This window comes from Callionymus lyra, chromosome 7 (genome assembly GCF_982586985.1).
Source record: "Callionymus lyra chromosome 7, fCalLyr1.hap1.1, whole genome shotgun sequence".
Taxonomy (NCBI): domain Eukaryota; kingdom Metazoa; phylum Chordata; class Actinopteri; order Syngnathiformes; family Callionymidae; genus Callionymus; species Callionymus lyra.
The window spans coordinates 18,574,732-18,593,716 of record NC_141824.1 but is presented as its reverse complement, the minus strand read 5'-3'; positions in this window follow the sequence as shown (position 1 = coordinate 18,593,716).

Sequence of the window (18,985 nt, the reverse complement as noted above, 5' to 3'; positions counted from 1 at the left end):
ATGATGAAAAATGTTAAAATATTAAAGCTAACAAATAGAAAGTTTGTTTGACTCAAGAACGATGGATGAGGCGGTGAAAAGAGTTTACAAAGTTCGAGCTTGAAACAGAGTTAATTTGTGTGTGCAAGTGACAAAAGGAATGGAGCCATTAATTATTCATCTGCAGGAACGAAACAGGAAACAAGGACGCCGCCGCTGAAGGCCGACTCCTCCTCTTCCCTGCTTGATTTCCATTCCTCTTCCACTGCTAATTCTTCACCGCTCCCTCTTCCCTCTGCACATTCATCACCCCTTCTTTCTCCTTGGATTTTTTTTTCATTCGTCCATTTCTCTCCTGACACCTCCTTCCATCTTCTTGCCCTTTTACTCACACCACTTTCTTCTGCTTCCACTGATCCTCCTTTAATTCTCTCCTCCTTCATTTACTGTATTTTCTTCTGCTCTCACCCCCTGTTTTCATCGCCTGTCCTAATTTATTTCCCTCCGTCTGTGTTCCATTATTCATTCTCTGATCCGCCCTCGTGCACCTTCACTCCTCCACTTCCTATTTTTATCGGGACATTTCTCGTTCAGCGCTCACTCACTGCTGACTCCGGGGTTTGTCGACATGTATGTTATTTACAGTGAGATAAATGTGAGGTCACGTAAACTTAGACACACAGCTTGCCATGTGCAGATGGAGAAGGCAAACAACAGGGACACTGAATACATTACATATGAAAGTACAATGGTAGAATTATGGTAGAAGTATGAATTGAAATCAAACCGTTATTTTGAATGTGATTCAATCAAACACATTTCAGATGATCAAGATATTTCTTGGATTTAAAAGGAGCAATTGTACTTTTTGTATTTTTACAGATTACTTCATATTTGAATTCATGTTGTTTTATTATTTAATTATTAATGCTTTCTTCATCAACTTCCTTTAATAATTTATGTCCAATGAACATTGTGTTTATCGTATAAACACCATGTATATCCTGTGTTCATTCATTTGTGTCACATGAGTTTTTAAATGTGCGTCATTTAATCATTCATGGGATTCATGCTTTCTTATATATTATTCATTTTATTTAAATGTTTTCTCTAATTTAAGGTCTCGGCTATTTTTAAATCCTTCCTTAATGATATTGTACATTTCCAAATTCATCATCTTTATAATTATAATCTGTACAATTTTAATGTCAAACATTCGAACACTTTCACACTGATCTGATTTTTCACTTCACTAGGTTCCAGATTTGTATTACTTTTACTTTTACCTTTTAAGAGTTTATCTAAAATATTGTGGTTCGATCATATGGTTGATAGAAAACAAAATTCTAGATCTGTTTTGCTGTTAAACAGGGGAACCTAAAACTGTCTCTGAATGTTCTGCGTCGAGGACTGTGTATCGGCAAGAATCTGACAATACGATACGTATCACGATACATGTGTTAGGATACGATATATCGCGATACATTGCGATACAGTAGGAACAACGAGATATACACATAACACTTTTCTGGCTTTTACAACTAAGAAATGAGCAAATACCTTCTCTAATTAAATGTGAAATTGTTAGTAGGAAAGTCCTTACATATTATAAAATATTAACAAAACAATTTAAACTTATATAAAGTTATATATTAAACTGAGGTCGTTCACCTTGACCCAGACACAAGGGTGAAAAAACATGCCTTTACAATTTATTTTTTTTCGTTACTCTGCATTCTACCTCATTAATCACTCTTAAATTCTCTATGTCCAAAAACTGCCTCCCCTGAGTCTGAGCCAATGTGCGGCCCATATGATCTCAATCCATTTAAGACGCCACCAAAGAGCAATTTTCCTCCCAAAGATGCAACCTCCTTGACTTTATATTCCAGAGCCTGACCTCTTACTCCAACCTCTGTCTGGAGTCTAATAGTGTAACAAGCTACGAAGCCCACACAAACCACTTGACACAAATTTCTGTGAGCTGGGCAAATTTGCATTCTAGCCTCGGTCCACTGCTTCAGCCACTCCTGCATATCTCACACTTTTCACCTCCTCTGACAACTCTACCGGACACATAAGTAGGACGTGAACAAAGGAGAAAAAAAAGAAGTGTGTACATTTCTTTGTAAGCAACATTTAAGATGAATTAAAATATTATCTTGGTGGGAGAACGCTCTGACTCTGCGGTTTCGCACATTCTAATCAGGAACTTATTTTTCTTGTCCTTACTGTTTCCTGAGTTCCCGGGCGCCTGCTGCTTAATCAACACCTCAGCAGCACAGATTAAAGCCCCCTCTCCTGCAGCAACAGGCGCCAGATTATAATCGTCATCTCCCTGGTATGCAAGTAATATATCCCCCTTCCTTGATTACATTTTTCTTGTTTGTAGTTCTTTTTCCTCCTGGTGTCTGTGCCTACTTTTTGTCATGTTATTCAGCATTTGTGTTTTTTAGAATCACTAGTGATGACAAGATGAAGCCTCATGAACCATCCGGCCAAAGCTTTTTTTTGCTCTACTGCTCTATCAAGTGGACAATGATAGAAACAATGTGTCCTTAAATGATTCTGACCATTAAAAAATGTGCCTTGTTTCTTGGGGAGCATTTTTTTTAAATTATTATTAATAAAGACTTTTCAGCAGTACTTGGCTTCAGGTGGTTTATTTGAGATTATTTAACCGCTTTTTTAAAAAATATCACAGAATTATTATACTTTATTAGGTGAGATCAGCTCAAAAAGCTGCCACACAGAAGATCATTCCTTCTTTCTTAACGCTCCATAAGACAGAAGGTCGGTTGCCAAGTCTCCATAAAAATGTCCCAAAATACCAAAGCTGTGACGGGACCACCAGGTTGTGGAACTAGATGATTTATCTCTGCCTAAAGCTGGTCTCGGAACCCACTCTGGCGTCTTTGAAAGTTGCAGGGACAGCAGATATGATCTTCTCCAAACTCCGAGAGAAGCGAGAGCTGGACATTCTGAGTGGTTCTGGTAATAAAGTGATTTTCCTCTTCCCCAAACCATCCCACTTGATCCATTGCTTGGCCTGGGCCACAGCTCTAGTACACCTGTCTTATCCCTCTCGGTGCCGCACTTCATCGATCACCAGGAATCGCTGCTCTGCTTGAATACCCTTCAGTCAAGTGAGAGTTGTTTCTTCAAGACCTAATCTTTCTCCACCATTTTTGGTTGACCTCCCATGTCAAAGGTACTGAAGGCCCTGTCAAGGAGGAATAAAGTCGCAAGATTATATGTTGGATAGTAAGTAAGTAAGTAAGTAATATTTATTTATATAGCGCTTTTCCAGACCAGGGTCACAAAGCGCTTAAACAATCAAAACAATACTCAAAAAAGTATATACTTTAAAGATCAAGATAATACTGATAGTCTTTTTGTTATCCCAAATATGAAGATTCCTGCTATTGTATCTTTTATCTTTTTCACTTTATATTGATGGAAAGTAAGTAAACATAGTTGAAGATGTCGTAGTAGAATAAAAGTACAAGGGTTATTGAAATATTGTGGCAAACACAAACACAAAATAAAAAGATTAGGAAAAATCATTGAGGAATGAGACGATGCAGGAGTGAAAATTGATATAATGGTCCAGAGTGTATTCCAATAGAATCCGAGAGGACTCAGCTGTGACCCAGAAAAAAACATGCATGACAGTGATGGATGATGCTGAAAACATAGAAGACAAACGTGATGAAAAGATTCAGGTAATAGATTCTGAAAAAAAAAGAAAATGTTTTACAGTCAGAGTCCCCTGTTCCAGTCCCCGGAGAGCCCGTTGAAATGTGGACGTTCAATTATTCATTCACCTTAACTCATCGCTTTGACTTAACGTCCGAAAACTCTGCACGCCACACGTAGTTAGCGCAAACGCTGTGCTTTATTCTGATATCAACAGTTCCTTAATGCGTTTAAAGTCGGGCCGTGTGACTTGTCGGGGACACGTGCTCGGGCTCACCAGCCCAGAGCGACCGCCTGTCTTTCCTCTTCACCGGTCCCCCCCCTCGCTTCCTCTCGTCTGGTTAAATTGAAATTTGTGTTCTCATTCTCTCACTTTCCCTCCTCCCTCGCCTCGCTTCATCCATTATGCCCACAAACAACCAGGACTTTCATTATATTTGTCTCAACATCCAGCGCGCTGAAAGTGCAGGAATAGCAATGAGCTCGCAGAAGAACTTACAGTAATCTCCAGCGGCAGCAGGCAGAGGCTGAGAGATTCTCCCGGCCTTTCTGCAGAATCCCGCGGCCCACGTTTCCAATAATAATAATAATAACGGCTTGTCAAGGAAAATAATGTCCCGCTTCAGCAGTTTTCCGCGGCGGAGAGTGTCGTCGTAAATCGGGACTTAAACAATGCAACTTCTCTTTGTTATCAAATGAGCAGCTGCCAGGGAGAGTTCTTAATGAGCGCTTTCTTGTGGAAACTTTCTGTCGAGATATTAGTCATGCCGAATGTTATTTATACGCGCCCTCAGCCCCGCAACAGTCCCAGCATTTAAATAATATCCTGCTGCTCGGATGCCTATACTTTATACCACATATAGCTGCATCCAAACCTTATCTGCGTTACATCTCGGCCGCCGTTCTCTGACAGTAGAAACACTTTTTCTACCCACAGAGTCGGAGTACAAGTTTTTATGATCAGGCTGCTTGCAGTGATCAATAGAAGATAAAGGAGGTGAAGAAGAAAGCGAGGGCAAGGTAGAGTAGTAAAAAAAAAAAATCGGGTCAGTGAAAAAGATGCTTTACAGGACGATTTTTGTTTTTAAGAGAGTTGAGAATCACATGTTGACGGGGGATTTTTAATTCCTTTTTGTCTTTGTACTGTTTGTGGTATCTGCAACATATTCTTCCACATTTTTATTGAGTGGTATAAGATAACATCCTTAAATCCTTTAAGAGCAACTAATGTGTTGATTTAAGAGTTTCTTAAATAGATGTTGGACTCTATTGTATCATCAGTATGTGTCTGTTTGTACAAAACTCTATTTTCATTGAAATATTTACATTAGAAAATGAGCTAAAGCCCCGCCCACTGAAAACACGTGTGTCATCAATCCGGGAAGTCTCCACCTCCAAGTGACTCGTTGCATAAACAATGCGGGCCTTGGATACAGCTGGCTGAAGGAAGAGTTAATCTATTATTATGTCATAATGGACTTCGCTCTCGAAACCTCTCGTTCGCTGAGATTTCAAACAGGGGAGAACTTTATAAAGTAATACATTCAAAATTGAGTCTCTCACACTGTTGACAAGGTTTAACTTTCCTAGCAATAAAGGGAACAATATGTGTCTAATGCTAGATGAATTCTGTAAAAACTCACTTGTCCATTTCAAAACATCCTTAGTAGCTTTAGCAGTCCTGCAACACAAGCTACAGCTAACCTCTAACAAAAAAGTAAAGTGAAGAAATATGTTAAAGCTTATATCTTTCTTTTTAATTGTCCATCTGCTGAAGGACACAAAAGCACACGTGTGTCTCGTGGGTAAGAAACAAGAATCACATCTTAACCACCTTAAAGGGCAACTAATATGAACTATACTTTAAAGTACTCCCCGTCTAAAATCTCGACAAATGAGAGGTTACGAAAGTGGAGTCCGTTATGACGTAGTAATGGCGTCACTCCTCCTCCAGCCAACTGTTATCACGCCCGCTTTGTTTATACAATGAGTCTTTTAGGATTGATGACACTGCATGACAAACCTTGATGTTTGACCAATCACAGCAGAGTTGGTGTGGTTATGGTAGACAAGATTTAATCTCAGAAAAACAGTGGGTGGGGCTTAAACATATTTTCTGATGTAAATATTTCACTGAAAAGTAATTTTTGTACAAACAGACACATACATAGAGAGAGACCCAATAAGTATTTAAGACACACTTAAATCAACACATTAGTTGCCCTTTAAAATAGCAACAAAAGTTTTGTTTTTTTTTCAGCGTGAAACAATAAAAAAACAATGTTGATTTTTAATTGATGCAATAGATTTGATGCAAGTCAGAATTGGATCGAGTCAAGAGCCTGAGGTTTCCTTACCTCCTCGTGGGCACAATTTAAAAAAGAAACAAATGAAGGAATAAAAACCCACGTTTACATCCAGAGGAATCTCATTAAAACATCATCAAACAGGGTCGATGGGAGTTCAGGCCCTTCTGAAAGTTCTAAATAAAACCAGGACGATTGTTTTATCAATTCAAGTTGTTTTCTCATTGTCATGCCTGTGATTTCTCCGCTTCCCAAAGGAGAAATAAGGTTAATGTGGTTCACGCTCGTTTGATTTTATCACCCTGTTAGTCAAGTTAAATCACACGACCACGTTCCATCTTTTCTTCTCTTTCTATCCTCGCTCCCTCAATCTCCCACCAGGTGTCAATCTAACACATCCTCTGGCCACGTTCTTTCTTCTATCAGATACTAGATCATGTTGTTGTTTTTTACCTTCTCCTAATGCTTTGTCTGCAATATATTGAAAGGCTTTTTTATGTAGTTGTTGTCGAATGGTGTCGTTGCTCGATTCAGATTTGTTTACTGTTTGGTAGTGATGGTCTGTTGAAGCTTCATGAAGCAGTGTCATGTTGTTTAGAGGTCAGTAGGTGGCGCCATCAGTTTTAAAATGATGTGATGTTTCATTATGTATCAACCCCTCAACTGTATGTATCAACCTCTCAACTGCATGTATCAACCCCTCAACTCTATGTATCAACCTCTTAACTGTATGTATCAACCTCTCAACTGTATGTATCAACCCCTCAACTCTATGTATCAACCTCTCAACTGTATGTATCAACCTCTTAACTGTATGTATCAACCTCTCAACTGTATGTATCAACCACTCAACTCTATGTATCAACCTCTCAACTCTATGTATCAACCTCTCAACTGTATGTATCAACCTCTTAACTGTATGTATCAACCTCTCAACTCTATGTATCAACCCCTCAACTCTATGTATCAACCTCTCAACTGTATGTATCAACCTCTCAACTGTATGTATCGACCTCTCAACTGTATGTATCAACCCCTCAAATCTATGTATCAACCTCTCAACTGTATGTATCAACCCCTCAACTCTATGTATCAACCTCTCAACTGTATGTATCGACCTCTCAACTATATGTATCGACCTCTCAACTGTATGTATCAACCCCTCAAATCTATGTATCAACCTCTCAACTGTATGTATCGACCTCTCAACTGTATGTATCGACCTCTCAACTGTATGTATCAACCTTTCAAGTAAATGTATCAACCTTTCAAGTAAATGTATCGACCTCTCAACTGTATGTATCAACCTCTCAACTGTATGTATCGACCTCTCAACTCTATGTATCAACCTCTCAACTGTATGTATCAACCTCTCAACTGTATGTATCGACCTCTCAACTGTATGTATCGACCTCTCAACTGTATGTATCAACCTTTCAAGTAAATGTATCAACCTTTCAAGTAAATGTATCGACCTCTCAACTGTATGTATCAACCTCTCAAATGCATGTATCGACCTCTCAACTGTATGTATCGACCTCTCAAGTGTATGTATCAACCTCTCAACTGTATGTATCAACCTCTCAAATGCATGTATCGACCTCTCAACTGTATGTATCGACCTCTCAACTGTATGTATCGACCTCTCAACTGTATGTATCAACCTTTCAAGTAAATGTATCAACCTTTCAAGTAAATGTATCGACCTCTCAACTGTATGTATCAACCTCTCAAATGCATGTATCAACCTCTCAACTGTATGTATCGACCTCTCAAGTGTATGTATCAACCTCTCAACTAAATATATCAACCCCTCAACTGTATGTATCAACCTCTCAACTGTATGTATCAACCTCTCAACTGTATGTATCAACCTCTCAACTGTATGTATCAACCTCTCAACTGTATGTATCAACCTCTCAACTGTATGTATCAACCTCTCAACTGTATGTATGAACCTCTCAACTAAATGTATCAACCTTTCAACTGTATGTATCAACCTTTCAACTGTATGTATCAATCCCTCAACTCTATGTATCAACCTCTTAACTGTATGTATCAACCTCTCAACAAATTAAAATAAACTAGTGTCTTCTTCAGAGAAGAATGCTGGACTGAGGCGCGTTGAAGAGGACAGATCAACTGTGAATTTGCCTCAAGATGTGTTTAAAATGTTTTGTTTAATTAAAACAACAAGGAAAGACTTCAGTGTATCATCTTTCTGTATAAATCTCTCATGGTTTAACGCACCTTAGACTTGATATGTGGCTCAAAACAGGCGACTTTAGTGACGCACACCGTGTCCAAGAAGGCTCTGTCTCAGGGGATATGTCTTCACGACCATAGATCTGCACCACCCATCCTTATTGTGTGGTTTTACCCAGAAATAGACACTTTCTTGAGGGAGAAATCCTATGAGCCGCTCTGAGCAGGTGCACAACAGTAACACTTCATTCATATGCGATGCAGAGCGTGTGTGTCGTGGCCTTGGAAACCACACAGACTGTAGTCGGAGTGATATTTTGATGTCATGCACTGATGTTGCATTCATTTGATGATAAACGTCTTATTGACCTATAATGGTTCACCTCCACCATCCCTGTGGTGGATAAAGAACCTTAATGACTCCTTTAAGAAACATCTTAAGACGTTTTTATTTGTTCAGGCTTTTCCTTGATTTTCTGGAACTCCTGTGATTTTCTTAGTGTTATCTTGCCCTTTAAAGTATATATTTTATTGAATATTGTTTTGATTGTTTAAGCGCTTTGTGACCCTGGTCTGGAAAAGCGCTATATAAATAAAAAAAAGTTATTAAGAGGTGGATTCATTCAAACGTGCACCACTGAAGGCAATATGAAATACACGGCCCGCCACTGGTTATTTGTAACAATAAAAACCTGCTTTTTTTTAAAAAATATCAGGTGCACTTGATATTCCAGAAATTACGGTACCTGCCAAAACTCTTTTTGCTAGCTGCCTGTTCCACGTTATCAACCTTAGACTGCACCTCCTATACTTAAGGATTTCATTGGTCAGTACATATTTACCCCCTTTACAAAAAACCCTAGAAGTAACTGTTTCCAATTTTGTCGACTTTTAAAGTGAATGCATCAACATTTGGACTCTATAATCAACACTAATATTCTCTGCATCTACTACTTATCCAGTTATTGTGACTCGTATTACTTGAATAAACCCTGTATACAAACTTTAATGCACCTGGTTTTACTCTGAATACAAGGTGTAATTTTTCTTATTCTTCCAACACTTTTCTGAATTATGTAAATATATGTTTACCTCAGAGCAAATAAAGAAGGAGGGAAAGTAAAAAGCTCTTGAGGAAGTATATAATTAGATGAATTTTAAAATGTAGAGTTTGGTTTCTTCAAAGACGAGGGTCTCGAAAAAAAACTGTCATCATTACCACAGAGCATTTAGTGCGGATATAGTCTGGAGACCTTCTTTTAGATAAAAAGTTACTTTCGTCTCCTCGTCTCTTATTTTTAATGTCCTTTGTTGCATCGGTGTCTGCTGATGCACAGCTTTCCCTCTCTTGCAATTCAAAGGACAGGAATCTGGGCTCCCCAGCTCAGCAGGAGACTCTTAATAAGGTTAAAAAATCCACTTCTGGGGAAATGAAGAGAAAATACTTGTTTCAAATATGCCACGGTTCCGACTAAAATGCAAATGCACGTCTCTGCTCAGACACAGTATTATAAATAGAAGGCGATGCATCTCTTCGAATCTTTAGAGCCTTGTGTCAACATGTAACCAGATCAACTACTATGAGCTTGTTAAATATGGATCTCACCGCCATATGCAAATGTGTATGAACGTTTTCTATCACTGTTCGGTCTTGTGTTTCAGTTCGTGAGTTTATAGCCACTATATACCCAAATATTAAATGATCTGCAAATAGACCGCCAAAGTATAAACCTCTAAACTGTATGTATCAACCTTTCAAGTAAATGTATCAACCTCTCAACTGTATGTATCAACCTCTCAACTGTATGTATCAACCTCTCAACTGTATGTATCAACCTCTCAACTGTATGTATTGACCTCTCAATTGTATGTATCGACCTCTCAACTGTATGTATCAACCCCTCAACTATATGTATCAACCTCTCAACTGTATGTATCAACCTCTCAACTGTATGTATCAACCTCTCAACTGTATGTATTGACCTCTCAATTGTATGTATCGACCTCTCAACTGTATGTATCAACCCCTCAACTATATGTATGAACCTCTGAACTGTATGTATCGACCTCTCAACTGTATGTATCAACCCCTCAACTATATGTATGAACCTCTGAACTGTATGTATCGACCTCTCAACTGTATGTATCATCCCCTCAACTATATGTATGAACCTCTGAACTGTATGTATCGACCTCTCAACTGTATGTATCAACCCCTCAACTATATGTATGAACCTCTGAACTGTATGTATCGACCTCTCAACTGTATGTATCAACCCCTCAACTATATGTATGAACCTCTGAACTGTATGTATCGACCTCTCAACTGTATGTATCAACCCCTCAACTATATGTATGAACCTCTGAACTGTATGTATCGACCTCTCAACTGTATGTATCAACCCCTCAACTATATGTATGAACCTCTGAACTGTATGTATCTACCTCTCAACTCTATGTATCAACCTCTCAACTGTATGTATCAACCTCTCAACTGTATGTATGAACCTCTCAACTGCATGTATCAACCTCTCAACTAAATGTATCAACCTTTCAACTGTATGTATGAACCTCTCAACTGTATTTATCATTTCTCAACTGTATGTATGAACCTCTCAACTAAATGTATCAACCTTTCAAGTGTATCAACCTCTCAACTGTATGTATCAACCTCTCAACTGCATGTATCAACCTCTCAACTAAATGTATCAACCTTTCAACTGTATGTATCAACCTCTCAACTGTATGTATAATTTCTCAACTGTATGTGTCAACCTCTCAACTGTATGTATCATTTCTCAACTGTATGTGTCAACCTCTCAACTGTATGTATCAACCTCTCAACTGTATGTATCAACCCCTCAACTGCATGTATCAACCCCTCAACTGTATGTATCAAGCAATCAACTGTATGCATCAACCTCTCAATTATATGTATCAACCCCTCAACTGCATGTATCAACCCCTCAACTGCATGTATCAAGCTCTCAACCCTATGTATCAACCCTTAATCTGCATGTATCAACCTCTCACTTGCATGTATCAACATCTCAACTGTATGTATAGACCTCTCACTTGCATGTATCAACCTCTCAACTGTATGTATAGACCTCTCACTTGCATGTATCAATCTCTCAAATGTATGTATAGACCTCTCTCTTGCATGTATCAACCTCTCAACTGTATTTACATTTCTCAACTGTATGTATCAACCTCTCACTTGCATGTATCAACCTCTCAACTGTATGTATAGACCTCTCACTTGCATGTATCAAAACCTCACTTGTGAAGTCGTCGGTCTATGTAGTAGAGGGGTTGGTAAATAACGTAAATACTTTTATTTTCATTTACTATTTCTATACGTTATATCCTAGAACTCCCTGAATTACCTCACAAACAGCTACATAACTTCAGAACTCACAACTAATGTGAATGAATCCAACACTCACATGCCTTGACACCAGGAACCTGTCACACAGGCCTGATGCTGCTTTTCCACTTTAATCTGAGCAATGTTCCAGCGAGCCATCCAGACCACCTCACATCTATTTAGTCAGTGGAATTGAGTTCGGGTCAGATTCATGCTAAGCCACAGACTTCTCAGCAGGGGCTCCTGTCCTCAGAAGCAGAACCTCACAGCACACCGACATGGAAATAGGATTCAGAATAAATGAATGAAAAGTGAAGATGGCAGCAGCAGCAGTTCGACCAGCCACTGAACATGTGCCAAAACACTTGTTGGAATAAGACTAATGAGGATCCTTCTCTACCTCCTGCACCTGTCCTCGCCAACAATTTAGTGATTCATCTTCGGGCTCGGAATGTGAATAAAATATAGATGTCATGACCTTGAGGAAGTGCTGTTTATTTTCCAGTCAAATATAAACGTGTTGTAACAAAAACACTGCCAGAGAAAAACACATTTGCCAAACAACAAATCACACATTCAATTATTCACCCGGTTTCTAATGAAAGTTAGATCCTGTTGAAGTGAGAATTAATGCTCTTTTTATTAAAAAAAAAAGATTGGGCAGTTGTAGGCATTACTAGTAGTGATGGTCTGATGAATCTTCATAAAGCAGTGTCATGTTGTTTAGAGGTCAGTAGGTGGCGCCATCAGTTTAAAAATGATGTGATGTTTCATTAGAACGGTTGTTCAAAACTAAGGAAAATAGTGCAGAGACCGCCAGCTAGTGCTTCATGAAGCTTCATCCGAAAATCAGAAGCTAACAGGCTCATTAAAGTTTTTGCAATTTTCAGGTCTGGCTTATCTTCGTTTATAAAAGTAACAATGGTCACTGGTTTCTTTAAATGTAGCTGGTTGGTTCTCGTCATAATATGAATTCTAAAAGGTTTCTAATAAGACTGTTTTCTGACTTCTGCACAACACAACTGATGAACCAACTCTCATTAAAAAGTCAAGACATTCCACGAAGCAACCCAGACAAGACACACATGTGAAGTGAAAACCGTGTCAGGAAAAAAACCTCTTGAATTCATCAAGAAAATGCCAAAAGTCTGTAAAGCAGTCATTAAAAAAAAGGTGGCTACTTTGAAAGAAACTGTGAGACTGGTTTACGTTATTTCAAATTTGTTTGTTGAATACATAATATGGGGTGATTATTGTTGCTAAAGCTTTGTAAAGCGTGAATGGATTTGCAAATATATACGTATATCTTTACTGTGATCCACAAATGCATAACCCGATTTGTAAATGGGAGATTTCGAATAAGTATGTACTGACAAAATATAAAACAGTATTTCAAAAACATCATACAGTATCTGTACACATGTATTCATCTGTAGGTTTGATGCCTTCAGTTATAATTTACAATATAAATAGTCATGAAAATAACACATTTAATGAAAGTCTTGAACCAGAGCCTTCTGCCCAACTTTTTAGTTTCAGTTTAGTTTGCGCTGACAGAAACTTTTCACTTAATGATAATATAAGCAAATACCTGGAGGTTTATGTTTAAAGGTTTCCTTAACTGTTTAATTAAGTTGACATTTTAATTCAGTAAAATGTTTTATTAGTTAAAGGCATTCATTTTAAATGATTATTTTTTTATTTTTTTATTTTTGGACAAAAGCCTGGATATTCCATCTGCTGTGTGAACAAGTGCTGCTTGGATTTTCTTGCTTAGATCTTAGAATTCATAGCACTTGGACTCCCCCAAGATGAGGTTTACTTCCCTTTAGCGCTTGCTGTTGCTGTGAAAATGTGACAGAAGCCAAATAAATGAATACAAAATGTTCTGAATCGTCTCCGGGGACTGGAGGTTAAATATTCTCCGTCTCCTCTCCCTGAATTCATGTTGACATCGGCGAGCGCCGCCATTGCGAGCGCCTCACAGAGAATGGGACATTAGACCACAGGGAGATGGTCCGTGTTTGCAGCCGGACCTCACGGGGAGTGACGGATGAGGGTCTTCTAACTACCAGAGGGAGGCTCGGCTCCGAAAGGTCTCGCAGCTGAAGAAGGTTAAGGACACATCAGGATGTGGTTTGTGTTGGCCATGTGAATGATTACTGCTGCGCTCTGCAGGGAGCAATAGTGGTGAGCTGCATGCTGGGAGTTTGGCCTTTTTTACCGAGGAATCCGACAACTCTCTAAAAAAAAGTTACTATCTGGGGTTTTTTACATTTGTAGCTCAAATCCGAAGTTCAGACTGTGAGGAGAATCCTGTGAGGACAAGTCAGCTGACCTGTCACCCAATCAGAGTGTACGAATAGTGATGTTCTGGTGAAGCTTCATGAAGCAGTGTCATGTTGTTTAGAGGTCAGTAGGTGGCGCCATTTGTTTAAAAATGATGTTTCATTAGAACAGTTGTTCAAAACAATTGAGAATAAACTATGCCTGATGTCACAGATGGTTATTTGTAACAATGAAATCCTGCTGCTTATAATCATGTGCGCTTGATAGTCCAGAAATTACGGTTTAAAAAATGATGTGATGTTTCATTATTTCAACAGTTCAAAACAAAGGAAAATAGTGCAGAGACATCTAGTGGACTCTGAAGATAATGACACTGCTTCATGAAGCTTCATCAGAACATCACTAGCTTATAAATAAAACCTCAACAGCTGTGTTGACAATTGAATATCACAATTGAATACAAAAACACGGTGCAATACAAAAATAGTCCACAAGATTTGACAGTGCCACATGAGTCCATATATCAGTTCAACAGCAATGATCAAAGGAGTCCAATAAATGTCGGAGAGGAAACAGAGATATTTCAGAGACAGCTGCGAGACCCACTGGGGGAGAGGAGAAACAAAAATTAGAATCAAACTCATCAAAGTAGAACAAAAGGCGTTGACGCAAAAGGCAGTCAGGAAAACAAGCGAGACACAAGTTGAGAGGAGCAAGAATTTTCTGGGGTTAGGAGAACAACTTGTTGACGCTGACTAACAGGAGAGTCCGGGATTTATCCCTGGTGGTACCATTGCCTGATCGTCAGCAGCTGTGAAGCACCAAACTCGCAAACTATCAAGGGAGAGAGAGGCAGCAACTTGAAACAGCGATACAAGATAAAAGTCACCAGAAGGGGGACGTGACTTATCTACTACTAAATAACAAAAAGGCCACCTTAATGGTCACCGTACTCCGGGCAAGGTGACTTTAGAAAAGGACACATCACACACTCCCCTTTAAAAACTTTTTTCTATATGTGCTACGAGTACCATGGTCAGACACGTGATCATTGGCTAAAACTTCAATCAAGTAGTTTGATACACTTTTGGCATTTTTATATTGAATTTAAAAGGCTATCAATAAAAAAATATTGAATTTATAAAATGAATTATATCAAAATCCTTAAAATTTTCAAAAAATGTATTCAATGATTAAAAAATATATATATTCAACCGTTCGGACAGTATTATTGAACAACATTTGAAATTATTCAACCATTCAATATTCTTACACTGATATGCTTCCATAGATTTTGCCTAAAGGAAGATGAACTTTTGATTTTCGAATTTTTGAACTTTGTCAGTTTTGAAGAACATCTACCCCACCTTTAAATCTAAAATGTGAAATTCAGGATTCTCCCGCTACATCCGTGTGTCCTAACACGAAGGAAAGGCTACATAAATACAGACCAAGTCTGCTGGAGAAACTGCTGCTCCTTCCCATCGTTCGCCCCCACGTACTGTCATCGCCATCCCTCACTCTTCTAATCACGGACCACATCGCTGGTCATCACTCCCACGATAACTCACCGCCCTTCATCGTGAATTCCTGCCCATCAACCGCGGCTCTGAAGCCATGATTACAGTAACTGGCTTCCACTCGTGGGCCGTTCCCTCTGAGGGCTGCGATTCCCTCTTGTGTTGTTGTGTACGAGTGCGAACTCAAGTGTCACACCTGAGTCGTGAATCAAAGTCAGGAATATATATAAATGATTCTGTTCGTCTCGGCGTCTCCCTCGGCACCTGCCTAATGTCACGACCCAACATCCAATTATCCTTAAGTATAGAGATGTCACAGGCAGACACAGCGGGTGGGAGACTCGGAGGGATAATTGGGGCAGGTGAAAGACGGGAACCGGCGAGAAATGAAAGCGAGACGGGGATGCGGGTCAGGAGCAGCGTGTGGGCGTCGCAGGACTTGATTAAACTGGAGGACGGGCCCGCGGCGTCGAGAGGGAACTGATCAAAGCAAACAAAACGTTTGTCAACATGGCTGCTCCTCCACGCGAACGTTCGGGATCTTTGGGTTTGTTTGTCAAACGTTGCTTTGATTCTCGGGGTAGATGTCGCTTTTCAAATACTTGCTAACGGTGCTGATGTAGCGACTGCAGCAGATGATCTCTGTGCGCAGCGGTCATTAGCAACCGGGCAACACGACAGTCACAACTTTGACACACAGCTGGTACACAACAATCAAAGATCTGGGGAATCAACAACTTTGTACAAATCTCAATTAAAAAAAAAAAACATGAATATGCAAAACACACAAAAAAGTAAAGAAGGGTCAAAAGAGGAAAAAAATCTATGAAAAGTAAAAAATAAAAATAGAAACCTACAAGTAGAAACATCCAAATGTCATCCAATACAAAAGCAGAAACAGCAACACAACACATAAGACACACACTGGGGAGCAATAAGAACACATAAGAAAAAACAACAAGTTTGTAAAGAGGAAAAGTGGGTTGTCGAGTATCATATAAAACGCACAAAAACCTAAACGAAAAGAGAATCCAACACAATATAATATCACAAATGATTTGTTTTGCTTCATTGATCTTGTTAATCAAAAGTGCAACACGGCGGTCAAAACCTTGACACAGAGCTTGTAGAAAGTATAATTCAAACTGTAAATAGAAGAGCAGAACAAAAATAAAATGTTTAAACCCTTGTGTTATCTCAGGGTCAAAGTGACCCGAATGAATTAAATTGTTTTATCCCTTGTTTTGTCTCTGGGTGAAGGTGAATGACCTCCCTGGCTTCCATAAATACAAACACGGTGGTGGAGGTCTTTCACCTTGACCCAGAGACAACTCAAGGGATACTACAAACACATTTGTTCAAAGTAGTGATGGTCTGATGAAGCTTCATGAAGCAGTGTCATTATTGTCAGAGTCCACTAGATGGCGGACTCTACACTATTTTCCTTTGTTTTGAACAACTGTTCTAATGAAACATCACATCATTGTTAAACTGATGGCGCCACCTACTGACCTCTAAACAACATGACACTGCTTCATGAAGCTTCACCCGACAGGTACTGATCACTGCTGTTGTCCTCGTCTGTTCACAGGAAGAGACCAACAAGCTCCGAACACGTTTCTGCATATACACCCGACTCACCTGGACGGCCTGCTGAGCGTAATCATCTCACTTCACAAGTGTTTGTTCCTTTAAGTGACTCAGGTTCTCTCCAGGTGAGCGATGGAGCAGAAGATGATACAAGAATGAAATAAACGATCAACCTCCGCTTTTCACACATGAGAAAAGAAAGGGAGCGACTGTGACGATAGTTGAATTACACATCCGTACTTCTTCTGCTTCCACACAACAACCACAAACACACACACACACACACACGTCCAGCACAAAATCACAACCATTTAGAGACACACAAATTGTGGCTCTGGTCTCGAGTGGGGCGAAACAAAATATCAGGTTGTTGGTCTCACGCTGCTTCTTTTTGTCGCACACAGACACACACAATCAGTGTGTAATCTTTTAGTGAGTCTGTGCCACTGTGTGTCAGAGAGTTCACTTGATTTTTATTTTTTTTATCGATTTTTGTGTATGCATTTTGGTGAAGTGTGCCCATACTTTTAACCACAAAGCTTAAAGTGTAGATTCTATTGTGTACCTGTTTCTGTGTTAGTATGTGCTTGTGGGTTTGTGTGTATGTTTCTTAAGGTTTTCTTAATGTTCAATTTGTTCTTTTGTGTAATGATGTCATTTTTACCTCAGTATGTGTGTGAGTCTGTTTGTGTCTTTGTTGGTCTGAGTGTTTGCAAAAATGTGTGTGCATATGTGTGTGTTTATCTATTTTAAAGAACGATTTTGTATGATTCTATTCTGTGAATTTATGTTGTGTTCATGCATTTAAGTGTGTGTGAGTGCAGGTGCTTGTTAGTTTGTGTGCTAATGTCATGAGAGATTGTGTGTGTGTGTTTGTGAGCACACACCTTTTGTCACTTGTATTTTGTGTGTGTGGGTATTTTTGTTTCTTGATGTCCAATATCTGTACGTGTGTTAGTGTGTGTATTTGCGTGTTAATATGCACTTATGTTTGTGTGTAGTAATGTTGATCGGACTTTGTTGACACACGCAAACACACACATATACGCACAAACAACAGCCCCTCAGCAGGGGTCAATCTGTGTTCCATCAACCCTTCAGATGAGATCGGTGTCGCCAATACTTCCTCACAAACGCACAAAAGACGAGACTCGACAGCGACTGCAGTCTGTCCTGTGCGACTGCTCTCTCCACGTCACCGACGGTGTCATGGGAACATCAAACCGAGAGCCACAGCTGAGAAGAAGTGATGAGATCTGGTGCCGACGACCCCGAAAGGCTTTAATTAAAAGTCTAATTAAGTTCAACTCCGGTGCAGAACACACACACACACACACACACACACGCGCGGAGCTAACAGGTCTGTGATTAGAACGCACACTTCCAGCCCATGTGAATCAATCACACATGTAAACACACACAAACATGTGAGGAGACACACGTGCTTTCACACTCGTGTTGAACGTAGACACACAAAAGTAGATGCACAAAGACCCAGACTGTCGTCTTTAGGGCTGAAATAAATACTTGAATTGAATTGAAATAAAGCTTTGGATTCGGTTCGTCACAGTGCGATACTTTTGCTCTGTAGTATTTTCGCAGTACATATGTTTGTGCCATACTGCATTCTGTGCATTGAGTTTGGATGTGTTGCAAAACTTTGCATCACCTTTTGCGTTGCTTGCTTTACTTTGCAATGTTTGTTGTTTTTTTTCAATGCGCTATTGCTTGGGATGCGTTATTGCTTGCCATGCGTTACTGCTTGTGATGGTTAGCGCTTGCAATGCGTTAGTGCTTGAGATGCATTTTTGCTTGCAATGTGTTACCGCTTGCAATACGTTATTGCTTGCTATGCGTTACTGATTGCGATGCGTTATTGCCCAATAGACACACAAAAGTAGATGCACAAAGACCCAGACTGTCGTCTATAGGGCTGAAATAAATACTTGAATTTAATTGAAATAAAACTTCATCAGTTCGTCACAGTGCGATACTCTTGCTCTGTAGTATTTTCGCAGTACATATGT